At 47.8% G+C, this 13127-nt stretch overlaps 1 long non-coding RNA gene across 1 annotated transcript in view; it reads right to left on the bottom strand.

Moving 5' to 3' along the window:
- The window catches only part of LOC109382839 (uncharacterized), a 39308-nt gene extending 26187 nt beyond the window's left edge, over positions 1-13121 (bottom strand). Inside the window, exon 1 of the long non-coding RNA XR_002123998.1 lies at positions 12486-13121. This is a non-coding gene — a long non-coding RNA (uncharacterized LOC109382839). The remainder of the gene's footprint in view (positions 1-12485) is intronic.
- Positions 13122-13127: the final 6 nt, after the last annotated feature.

Here is a 13127-nt window from a genome sequence, read left to right as displayed (position 1 = left end):
CCCTTGTTACTCTTATTTTTAAAACTGTTAACCACAACTTGCCAAGGAAGAGTCCTTCCTTATACCATTCATTGGCCCTCATCTCACTTACCTGTCAGAGCCCAGATGTCCAATGAGAGAAAGGAGCAAGGCAGATAGAAAGCTCCTAAAAAATGGCCCCAGGGAATTCGTGGGCAAGCATATGCCTTTACTTTAGGGCCTCTGAAAACTTGCTGAGACCTCTGGACAGAGCTGAAAAGAGGAAGATGGCGGCCCCCTCCTCATTCCCAGGAGCCACTGTTTTCCCAAGTACAACCACCACGAGGGGTGAAAAGCAAGCAGTGGGGGACAGGGGAGGGGAAAACGGAGAAGATCTAAATAGTAAGAACAATTACAATAGGTTATATTGAGTGTTTTCTGCATACCAGCACTGTTCTAAGAATTACACACACATTAACAGATTTAATGAGCTCAAAAATGCTATTTCAGCTGGAGTTAGGGACAAACCCAAGCAGAAGAAAGTGGAAAACGTCAAAAACTAAGACCCAAAAAACACGCCCCTTCGTGTGTATTGAGTCAGACCCCCGCTGGAAAAGCAGGGGGGCTTCGTGACCATGCAGCCTACACCCAGGCCAAGTGCAAGTTCATTAAGTTTGCCAGTTCCTGGATCACACAAATCCTCTGATAAGCCCAGGTTCCTCAATCACTCATCCGTAATTCACTAAGCAAACCTATTCATGCAGTACCAATGCCTGGAGTATGACAGTATAATAAAAACCCAAATATACCTCACAAATCCTAAAGGCAGTACTAAATATTCCAACAGAAACACATGGTTATCCAGAGAAGCGTCTGCAAGCACCGGTGCTGAGCTTCTGCAAAATTTCTCCAGTCCTCCCTAGCCACTCCTCATCACTGTCTAATTTCCCAATCGATTATAATTGCCATTCTGCAATAGGTTCTCTAAAGAATGCGGCATGGTATTAAGCCCAGTCAACAGAAACCAATGGTCAAAGGTGCCACCAGCATTTGGGACCAACAGCGCAGCCAGGAAGAATGAAACACTTGAGGTAGAAGGCCTGCTGTGACTTGAAAGAAAGGTATGCTTCTGATTGTCTGGTGATGACTCCCAAGGACTTATCTTCTCCACCAGGGTTTTAAAAAGCCTAAGAGTAGAAAAAAGAGGAGGCTGAAGATCTGAGAAAATGGAAAGAACAGAGAAAAGCCGAGGGTTAAAACAGCAAATAAAAGAGGGGTGGGAGTGAGGGTGGTAGCAACAGACCAGTCGAGATTGCACAGGCTGGGAGAAGGGCAAGTTACATGAGGAACAAAGGGTCTTCAAGCTCCCCCTAGCCACCCTCACTGCAACATTCAGTCTTGAGGGCTTCATGAAGACATTTCTCGGTCTAGAAAGATGGCAAGGGCCCCTTCCCCACCGCCGCCACCACCACCACCTCCACCTATTCCACCTGCACCACCACTTCCATCTCCATCTCCCACCATGACCTCCACCATCACCTCCATCTCCACCACCACCACCAGCACCTCCACCTCCCCCACGGGCACCACCACCACCATCACATTCCTTGAAGGCATCAGCGTACCCCAGGGAAGGCCCACCACCATTCTGGCCATTGGCCAGGGGGCACCCATTTTTCAGATTCGGGAATACCCTGATAAGCTAAGTCACATCGCACATGCCCCTGCAACACAGTGTAATAATCAAGGCTCAGCAGGAAAGCGTTCCATCACGCCTGGCCAACAAATTCAATGACATCCAGAATCACCGCCAGCACCGCCATGTGCCGGGTAGACGGCATGTCCCAAGCATATGGTCAAACTCTGAAGAGTCCCCACAGTCCTAAGACACAGTTTTACTGAAAGGCTCCCACACGCTGGCAAGACAGCCAGCCGGGCGAGCTGGGTCTATGGTGTAGGCCGTGCAGAAGCAGAGGCCAGAGCAAGGTGCAGATGCAGTTCAGCCCCCCAGTCTCAGAAAAAGCTTGGAGGAAAGACTGCCTGAGCTGGGTTTTGAAGGCAAAATAGAAGTGTTCCAGGCAGATAACGAGGGAAAGAGCTTATCAGGCAGAGAGAGAGGTTATATGCACAGCTTGGCAGGTTTGGGGAAAAGGAACCAGTAAGGAAGAAAAAGAATGAGTTAGAAATTGGTGACTCACAAGATAGGGGGATGAGAAAAGACGAGGCTGCAGAGAAAGGGAGGGGCCAGCTCATAACACATCCTGATAAGAAACCAGGATGTTTCCCAGTGGCTGATATAGTAAGGCAGTGAGGGTAAATACACAGAACATTCTAGAAAATCCCTCGCTCTTTAAAGATTAAAAATAAAGACTCTCTATCTATAGGGATTGGACTATCCAATTTGAAAAACTGCATTATCCAGAATGGCTTATTCTATGATTCTGAAAAGTGTGTGCTGTCATCTCTCAGCAAGGCTCTCCTCGGGCACAGAAACACCACGAGTCACGGAGGCACTGCACAGGTTGCACTTTTAAGGTGAATTGGGAGCCCAGATGTCAAGGTGCCAATCGTTTTGCTCTCTGTCCTCTGCAGCTGCTTTAAGCACCACTCACGAGAAGAATTTTCTCTGTTATGTCCTTTATTGGGTGTCATCCAAGGCTGAGAATAAGGTTGTTCTATAACCCTGGGCTCATTTCAACACACCCCCAATAAGAGAGTCTTCGGAGAGTGTATTTTCACCCAAGCCCCATCTCCATGCCCAGCCAAGCCAAGCGAGAAAGAGCTCTTTATTATCAGAAGTGGACCTTATTCCAATGAGGCCGCTTTTCAGTGGGCGAAGAAAACCATCTCGGCCTTCAATACCAATGACTGGGATCGAGGCAAAATTCAGAAGCTTCCCTCAGCTTCCATCCTACTGTAACTGTTCCAGCCCAGTGACCTTTAAAACTTCCTCCATGAACTTGTGCCAAAGCCTGTTCAATGACGCCCCAGCTTCCATCTCTCCCCACTCCAGTCTGACCCCAAGACTGTTTCTAGCGTCGTGTTCCTTAAGTAGAGCTTTTAATAATTAATACACCATCCTCCTGATCAAAAGTCACCCTACCTTCCAAAAGCCCACAGCACCAACCTAGCCTGCCAACTTCATCTCCAACTCCTTGCTAACAGAAACCCAAGCAGGCTTATTCTATAATGCAAAAATACATGTGCATCCTCAGCCAAACCTGGACCCTCTACCTCCCTCTGAGTCTTCAATTCAAATTTTAATTATCCTGTGTCCAAAGCCTCAACTCGAATCCTACCTCCCTTGAGTTTAAGCAGCTCAAGTAAGCTCCCGCCTCTGATTTCCCATCAAATTTCGGCTTTAACAATCCACAACCATTAATTGCACTGCCACCTCGTTTCTATTGTTGCTCTGAGCTGTTCATTTGAATCTTCTATTGTTGCTTCACTTATCACACAATTTGCTACAATCTCTCCAACTATGTGGGCAAGGACAGAAGGCTTTCAATTTAATTTAATAAATGTTTATTAAAGGATTCCTAAGTGCTAGAAGCAAAGCAGGATGCTCCCCTAGATACAACAACGGGTGTAACCCAGTCACAGCGCTTAAGGAGCTGATGACACACGTAAGTGAGGGAATAAGAAAAGTCTAGAGACAGTGGCAGTGCCACAGAGAAGGTGACAAGCACAGCTTTGGGGATTTGGGGATAAGTCCTCCTCTCACCCTATCCTTCCAACTCCTAGTCGCTAAGACCCAGGTCTCATATCTTCTTCCTTGAACTCCTCAAACACCATCTACCTAACACACTGAGCCCACTGCCTCTCATTAGCTTCCCCCTCCCTTACCAAGACCAGGCAGGTGATCTCCTCACCTCCGTGGTCCTGATGTCAAGCCAGGACCTGCACACAGCAGCTCAGTGAATGTTGGCTGAATCGGTGAAGGGAACGCCATCGAAGAGACAGACTGACAGAGCCTATATAGATAGTAGAAAGGCGAGATTTCAACCAGACAGGATCGCAGAGAGGATGGGGAGTTTGATCCAGGAAAGGGAACGGCAATAACAAGCCCATTTTGGAAAACGAGGAGCATTTTAAGGCAATAACCAATAGGCTAGAAATAGGCATGACCCGCAGAGGAGCCACCGGACACACAGTGACGCTAGAGAGGTGCGGGGCCCAGGGCGAGGTCAGCAGTGAGACAACGGACAGGAGTCTGAACAGCGACGAGGCGAGCCCTGGCTCCACGCGTCCCGGCCGCGTGAGCTGGGCAAGCCTCAACTTCCACATCTACAAAATGGGAGCGTGAGAGCAGCCACCTCGAAGGACTGCTGTGAGGATGAAATGACACAAAATGATCAAACGGAAGACTGCCTGGCTCAAAGGAAGCACGTGAAGCTTGTGCTTTGGGCTGTGGAACAGATGAAGTAGAATGTGGCAAAGGGAATGGCAAGAAAGGGGACAGAGGACGGACGACTCAGTGACGGGGTATGAGAAGGCAGGGCTGTACGAGGCGGTCGGGATCGTTCTTTACCTCCCTCGCCTCAGTTTCCACAGCTCTAAACAAATGCTGTTTGTCTAGCGGGGCTCCAAGGCCTCTTCCAGCCCTGGTCGTGTCTCCACTGTGCAGCTGTGCCTCACACAGAGAAGGCATCGATGAGTATTTACACTGTTGAAGAGTCCAGGTGGGAACGTGTCACATAGACAGAGAAAGGGGAGAAGACACCAAGATGGCAGAGGAGAGCTCTTCCTCCAGCAGGCCGGGTGCTCGAGTCCCTCCCTCCCTTGTCTCAACCCACTTCATCCTTCTACCACAGAAGCCATGCCTGCCATCTACATCCAAGCCTTTGCATAATCATCGCCAGCACTGGAAATCCTATCATCAACAACCCAGCCTACGGTTTGTTGTATTTGAAATGCTTTTCAAGGCGCTTTCAAGGCAACCTGGCATGTATATTGGAGCCAGCTTTAGAGCATGCCCTTTCCTCTCATGCCAGTTAAGTCAAAATCCCTGCAAACTGTGGGGGGGAAGAAACACACGACACATGGTGGTACTTCCCTTGCCTGGTCCCCAGCGTTTGAAACACAACAGTGATCCCTAAGAGAATTCAACTGATCTAAAATGTCCTTCACATCTTTTAAGTAACGGCTTCCTGGAGAGACCTCAAGGAGTCCAAGTCTGTGAATCTACAGGTATTCACTCACCTCTCCCTCCACCATCACCCCACCCCAGTCCTGAAAACACGACCATTTAGAATTCCTTCAGGAAACAAATCATTCCCTGTGCACACAAGTACTTATTTAGTGCAGACCTACTAAGCACCAAGCACCGTGCCCAGAGGCTGCAAAAGTCCCACCCTGCTTCTCAGGCACGGCCTGTGCCTCCCTCGGCTCCTGATGTGACCACGAGATGCCATTCTCAGATGAAAGCTGAGAGCTGACATCAGTCAAGGAGGCTGGTACACAAATAGTGTTGGCACAGTAAGGATCTACGCAACTGTTCTGGAAACAAAACGGGGGAGGGGATGGTTCCCAGTTAAGCCGCAGAAATGCTAACCTTACTCCATAATAACAAACGTGCTTGACGTAGCCAAGGCAGAACTAACGACAGCGTAACTCTGAAGACCCCATGATTCCCTGCGGAATGTAAATTTTGTAAAAAGAAAGAGGAAACATGATCTCTCCACATGCCCATGTTCTGCTGCAAATCCTATAAATTTGAATGCTGCTGTGGAGAGCTGGGAAGCTCAGCAAGCTCTTTCTCCCCACACTGCCTTGGTACGCTAGAAAAAAACTACGTTAAGAGCAAAACCTCTCCCGGCACTCAGGGCTCCGTCTCCATCTGCCTCGGCCGCCGGTCCAAAGCACAGCCCCATGAGGTGACAAGAGAGGCTAAAATTATGGCTGAGACTGCACTTTCCATTCTAGCCCCAGCCTGTGATTATCTACAACTCCAGGTTGCCCAAAATTACCTCTGGAGCCTTAAACACCTTCCATTTTATTTCATTCCTAGAACGAATTCTTTTTTGGAAACTTCCCTAAGAGATAAAGGAACAACAACAAAAAACGAAAGCCCTAGATATTTCAGCTGCGGGGAAGGAGGAGTCAGCCAGCAAGCAAGCATGATTTTCATTTTTATTTTTTTAAATGTCTCATGCCTATCACCTCTACTGTATCCTTAGGCAGAACCAAATTAATTCCATGTCTCTGCGATTACGAAGACTCGGAATCCTGGAAACACTTACTGAATTTACTCTTTAAAACCACGTCTGGTCTTGATACATTCTTAGAGGTAGAAAAGGGAGCGTGGATAAGGAACTCATGCAAGTGGGTACTTATGACTGTATCTTCAGGAAGAACAGTAGTGAAATAAGCAATCTGCCCCAAGGAAGTTAAGTGAAGTAATACTATGTGGTAGGTTAATGGTTACAAAGTTTGTATACTTCTTTCTGTGTGTAATACAGTTGGATATTAGGCTGTGAGGCAGGTGAACCTAGCGGGTTATTTATTAAAACACTAGAGAAGTTGATATTTGAAAAAGGCTTGGTTTTAATGGAACAGTGAGGCTCCCAAAAGCTTCCATCACGATTGCATTAATCAAGTAATTTGAAATACAATAAAGGAACTAGCTGTTTAAAAAAGACTTGCTATGAATCCCTTTTGTAAAATAATCTTTCTGTACCCCAAACAATTACTCACCTTAAATTATTTGCTTTTAAGATCAGATTTTATATGCTAGTTTCACCTAAAATAGGGCACTCTCATACTTAGCTTCAATATTGAAATAATAATGTAACAAACCTTATATTTACATTGCACTTACTTCAAATCTCCTCTTTCCATAAGCACTGCCCTCCATACCCAGGAGGCCAGTGCCAGGATGGTGGGGAGCCTTCTTCCTAGCTACTCTAGATTTGGAGGCTTGAAATTAAGTTGGTTTGCATTCTTCCTGACTTGTACTTGCTTCGGCAAGATGGCCTCTCTGTGTCTATTTTTCTTCCAAGCATCTCCCACTTCATACTCACCCAAAAGCTCCCTTAACAAGGTAACCTCCCTGGGCCAAACCAAAGGGCTCCCTGTTTCCATGGCAGAGTCCAGGCTTTGCACAATCCTAAAGGGTCAACTCAGCCTTTATCTACTTAAGTTGGAAAAAAATGAAAATTTTCAGCATTGCTTTTTATCACGAAGCATTTAACTGTCAAGTAGTTCTCAAAGAATAGTGGTACATTCCAGAACCAACAGGTTTGCACACTATATAAAATAAGCAGGCATGTCTCGCTGCTTCTATGGGAATGGCCTTATGTATCATAGGGGCTCTAATGCAGTCTGCATTTTACAGAATCCAAACCCAACAGCGCAGACTTGGTGATTCTTTTCTTCAGCATTGCATACCGACAGTGGTTTATGTTTCAAGGTAGAGCACACCTTTGAACTGGTCAGACCTCTTCCCATTTCAGAGGTAGAAAGCTAGACAACCTAATGAGTGGTCTGAGCTTTGCCACTCAATAGCTTAAGCAAGACCCTGCCCTCTCTTGCCCTCTAAATTCCTAGTTACAAAACAAAAACTCATTTATGTATAGAGACTGGCCTGAAGCTCTGAGAGGTCAACGAGTATTGTAAAGTCACACAGCAAGTTAGCATAGAATGATGCAACACTAGAACCTAGATCTCCCAATTTCACTTAAACTCCCTCTCCTCCCACTCAACACAGGGAAGAACAGTAAAAGCAACACACACACACACACACACACACACACACACACACACACACACACAAGGCCTCTTTTACCGCCACTGTCCAGGCTTCTGTTTCTAAAAACCTAAATATCTTTGGCCCTGGAGATTGCAGCTGCAACTGTGATTTTCCATTCTCTCCAATACCTTCTGGTGGTTACGCTGTTGCTTTTTTCCTCGCTTACATAGTTTCCTCAATTCCACAAAACACATGGCGTGTGCCTACCCTCTACCCTCAATATTATAAAACTCTTACTTTTCCAATAGCAAAAAAAAAAGTTGAGGCCAGAGCCAAAGTGATTCAAATACAGGAACCTTGTCCAAGTGTTAAACACTACCATAACTCTACCCAGAACACATCTGACAAGATGGAATTTGTTCTCACAGAGAAGGATTTTCTCCCCCACGGTATATCATTTCTCACGTCACATTGTCACTGCTCCCACGGCTGCATAATCACATAATGAAACCCCAGATGTAATTCATATACACAAGAGGGCAGACTCATGGCTGATAAGGGACTCTTTTTCTGCATCGCTAATAATTTGTTAAAAACAAAACAAACAAACAAACAAAAAAAAACAATAGGCAAAATTTTATAGGTAGACGAATAAAGGACAAAAAAGTAATTTTCTTTTTCTGTTTTAAATAACAATGGGGGATGATCAACTAGTACCCCTGGATCTTATCCAGCAACTGCTCTCGCCACCGTTTGAATACACAGAGCATGAAGCTAGAATCCTATGAAATTATTTCCCTTCTAACACCAAGCTTCCCTCTTCTAGAACAGTCCATCTTCCAGCCACACTAACAACTGACTCTTCTCCACGCACACTGCATACGTTCAGGTTCCCATGTGGTTCTTCCTTTTCGTTCTCCTGTCCTGCCAATCTCAAACTCATCCTTTGAACAAATTTGTACAACGGTGCTCAGCTTGTAGAAATGGTGCAATGGTGCAATGTCTGCCTCCCCCAGATGACGATCAGCTAAACGTGGAAGGTCCGCAGCCTCCATGCAGAGCATGCTGTCTGCCACCGAATAGGTGTTCAATTATTATCCGTTACGTTAGAAGAAGAGCCTTCTAAACACCATTTAATTAAGCCTTCACTGAACTGGCTGCTGCCTACTACTCTGCAAACGGCAGTGTGGTCAGAGGAGGACTGAGTACCTCTCAATGCCAAATGCGCGAGTGGAGCGGCAAAATCTCCTCAACAGATCCTGGGAGGTGACAATACCGCAAAGGTGTGTCAGCAGCAGCGAGTCTTGGAGCTCTCAGGCCCTGAGGAAGGCCCTATCCCGCCTCAACTTCTTCCTCTGCCTCTGCCATCTGGCTGCCCTGAAATTCACGAGACTTCATTTATGCCTTAGGACCGGGGTATATATCTTCTTCAGGACCAGTTTCCACTAGTTGATGCTCAATGGCAAATTTAATAGTGTTTTCCTGTTACAATCTCTTGCCCCGTGGCTAGATTGCGCCTGTGAGAATCAATCTATAAAGCCTTAATAGCAGAAATAAAGCTTTATGCTGACCATTTTCCCTAGGCCACAACAATAGCTACCCTCGAACTACCTAAACAGGCACTATACATATGGGTAAAGGATCGCAAACACCATCTACCGGACCCCCGAGTTCAGGGAAATATAATAACTCGTGCAGGATCACAGGCTCATAGACGGACGCTAATTCTGTATGCTGAGCTGGGTGTTTGAGAGTCCAGCAAGACCTAAATCTTGGCAACGTTTGCCCTTTTTTCATGCCAGTATTCTCAACTGAGTCGTCTCCTTTTGGACGCTAGCTCTCACCTGTCCCGTCTGCCCACCTGTGGAGTCAGCTTTGATAAGACTTGGCTGCTGTGGATAAGGTGAGCCTGGGTGAGCCGAGGCTTTGTTCTTCAGCAAAATAGAATTATCTTCCAATTCCGCTGGAAGAAACCTAGACACTAATAATTTAATACTGTTAAAAATGCAATCCTGGACACTAATGATTTAATACTGTTAGAAGCGCAGAGAGCATGTGAAAGTACAACTACATTATCAAATGTTACGGTACATCTGTACACAGTTGACCCTTGAAAACAACACTGGGTTTAGGGGTGCCCATGCCCATGCAGTCGAAAATCATAACTTTTGACTCTACAGTCTGCAGTTCGCATCCGCGGATTCAACTCACTGTGGATTAAAAATAGTATTTTTTGATCCTTGGTTGGGAATCAGCAATTGGGAATGTGAAAATACCGTTTTCCATCAAGGGTTTACTGAATCCAACTATATATATTGAAAAAAATATATGCAAATAAGGGAACCCGTGTAATTCAAACCCATGTTGTTCAAAGGTCAACTGTAAATACAAGGTATGTACATTTAAGAGAATGATGGTGAGAAATTTTGAGTTTAATGGAATCGACTCTAGACTCCATCTAAAACAGGAAGCATGATTTTATGAAGACTGATGGAGAGGCGCTTTCCAGAAACCAAAAAGGGGAGTTTGATTACAAACCCTCAAGGAACTTAAAGTTAGCGTGATCTAATTGCCCACAGGATGGAGTTTGCAGGAAGGTCTGTCTCCCCAAAATCGATAGTTTTCATATATTTAGAGATTATAAATGAGTTTTTCAGAGTCGCACGTAGCACTTTGCAGTTAACCTCTCCTGAGTTGTCCAAATGAGGCTTTAGACGTGAGCAGGCCCATGGCCTAAGCATCGGGAATCCACTCATTAGGGCATGCACGCACGCACTGGGTATCCAAAAGTTAGTCCATGAGCCCTAAAAATAAACCACTGTTTTTTTGTAACAAAGGTCAGTCCTTGTGTTTCCTTCATCAGTTGTGGAATAGAAAACTAGTCCCCCCTAGTGTCCTGCCACTGTAGGTGGCTGCAGATGGAGACATTCCTGCATTCGGCATCCAATGTAAAAGACAGCTTAGGAACCCAGAACCAAACCTCGCCTCCCTTCAGAGAGATGGAAGCACTCCCCAGAGTTACGATGAGATGAAAATCTTTCATGTCATTTCCAAGGCACTTCCAGTTATGGTTTAAAAGGCAAAGGAATCTACATTTTCTCACACCGAAAAGTTAACCCACAACCCAGCCCCCTTCATTAAGCAAAGATGGCCCACACTTGTTAGCAACTTCAGCCCACTCCACAGTGATGGATCTTTTCTTTAAAAACCTCTCTATCCTCCTAGGAGATTTATTTCCTTTCCCCTCCACTCCTGAAAATCCACTAAGATCTAAATCTTGATGACTTTTGCCTCTCTGTCCCAGTTAGTCTTCTTCCCGGGATGGAATTAACAGGGCCAGGCTCGATAAATGTGTGTTCTCCTCAAGCAATTTTCACTAAGGTGAAGTCCTCTTGAAAAATAAAGGTACACTAAGAGATGTGTGAAACCTTCAAGCCATGAGGTTGTTTTTCTTTTCATCCCCGGTGAGGACTCAGCATGCCTTATGGGTAATTCATTCATGTCGCCCATTTGTGAGAGATGAGAAAAGAAACCAGCACTCCATCCTTTTCCTAATTTAGAACCTTCCTTTATCTTAAGCCTATCAAAGCTGACTCCTGATATGGGAAGCCGGGACAGCTGAGAAGGAAAATCAACCTGGGTAACTGCCTCCATGAGAGAATAAGCTCTCTGAGTTCCACCTGTGTCAGAGGGCTGGCATCTGTATTTAGGTGAGGTGAAGGCCCAGCTGCCCCCCTCCCGCAGCCCCCCACGAAAGAAACAGGAGCCTGAGGTCTCTCCTGGGGCACTTACATAAGACTATGTCAAACTTCCTGTGACATTCACAGAAAATGTAAGCTGCTATTTTGCTCCCTCAGGAGATCCTTTTAATGGACTGAGGGACAAAATTCGCGGGTTCCGATTTCAGCAGAAATCTGCCCAACCGAGGACTGTCAGCTCAGGGACAAAAAAAAATCCATCCCCATTAAATAGGGTCACCCAGGGGGGAAGGATTCAATGTATGAGAGACAATCTGTTCCCTCCGAAGTGACCCATTTAAAATCAGATGGTTCCAGGGGAAGCTCATAGGTTTAATAAATTTCAAACAGGCACCAGCAGGCTTTGTAGAACTGAGGTTCCTTAAAGGAAAATGTAAAGAAGGTAAGAAGACAATGTACAAAATAGCCAAAGGAGGCACCAAGTTTGGAGTCAGTCACTCCACACTTCAGAAACAGTGATATTCACAAGAATGTCTGGGTCGCTATATATTGATCCATCACTCATTACAAGCAGCTTTGTCTCCTAGAAGTGACTGTGGTTGGGTTTCCTCTCTACAGAGCTCGCTGCCACCCAAGCACTCTGTCCTACTCGCAACTGTGGCTGCACACCCCAAATCCGGCTCCACGCTGCAACAAGGCGCAAAGAAAAAGTTCTTCGCAGCATGACGCCAGGAAAAGCAGGTGGGGATCGCCCAAGAGAGACAGACCGCTCCAAACACAACAGGTTACCCCAAAGCACAGGTGTGGCGGAGTGTGGAGGTGGGGAGCGGTGACGGGGTGCGGGCACATCACCTCCTGGTGCTAACGAGAAACTCTCTGCTTGCTCCCAGTGAGCAGCCTGTGTGCCTAGTAGCCGGGCAAGCTCTGGGACGGGTTCTGGGGACAAGAGTTTCGAGGACTTCCACCTCCAGCCTCTCCAGGGCTCCCGGCCCAGGAAGCAGAAGGTGTGCCCACACACTCCCTCCCTCTCCGTCACAATCCTGAGTATCGGGGGTACCAGCTACAGGTTCGGAGAACTTGTCCAGCGCCGCTCACCAGGGCGCCCCCGCGGTGGCTCTCGGGCACGCCCGGGCTCTTACCTTGGCCGTGACTGCCGCTAGGAAGAGAGAGATCGCGGAAGAGCCGGGTGGCACGGCGGTGGCGCCGCCACCTAGGAGGTGCAAAGCGTCCAAGCAGGGGTCCCAGCAGGCGGAACGGCTGTGACAAGCGTACACTTTGGGGCGTCCCCGGTCTTCAAAAGCTGTGGGGAGGGTCCGAGCCGCCCAAGCTGACCACTCTCTCTTCTTCCTCTGCCTCCGGCGCCGCTGCCTGGAACTGCTCCCTGCCACCGGAACTCTTCCGAGCCGGGGGTACCCCTCATGGGCAGGGGCCTGGGTCCGCCTGGGGCTGCGTGCGGGGAGGGGGCGTTGGGTTGAGACGCCGGGCGGCCGCCGGGGCCGGATCCGCCTCCCACGTTCCCCTCCGCTTCACCCCTTCAGGGCAGGGCCTGTCCGCTCCCGGCCCCGCGAGGCGAGCGCGGCCGCGCCCCCAGCTTCGGGTGCCCGGGCTCCCGCGCGGCAGCAGGGCAGAAGCGGTCGGGCTGGGCGCGGAGCGCGGCAGCAGGGGGGACTGCAGCCAGCCGCGGCGCCCCCTCCCCCCGGGCCTGCGCCGCCCGCCCGCGGCTCAGCGGGAAGGAGGCGCTGGAACGGGCCTCGCCCCGGCCTGGGGCTCGGGACTGGGGG

The sequence above is a fragment of the Hipposideros armiger genome, unplaced genomic scaffold, assembly GCF_001890085.2.
Source record: "Hipposideros armiger isolate ML-2016 unplaced genomic scaffold, ASM189008v1 scaffold_71, whole genome shotgun sequence".
Lineage (NCBI taxonomy): Eukaryota > Metazoa > Chordata > Mammalia > Chiroptera > Hipposideridae > Hipposideros > Hipposideros armiger.
Note: the sequence above shows the minus strand (reverse complement) of the source record. Positions and strands in the feature narration are given on the sequence as shown.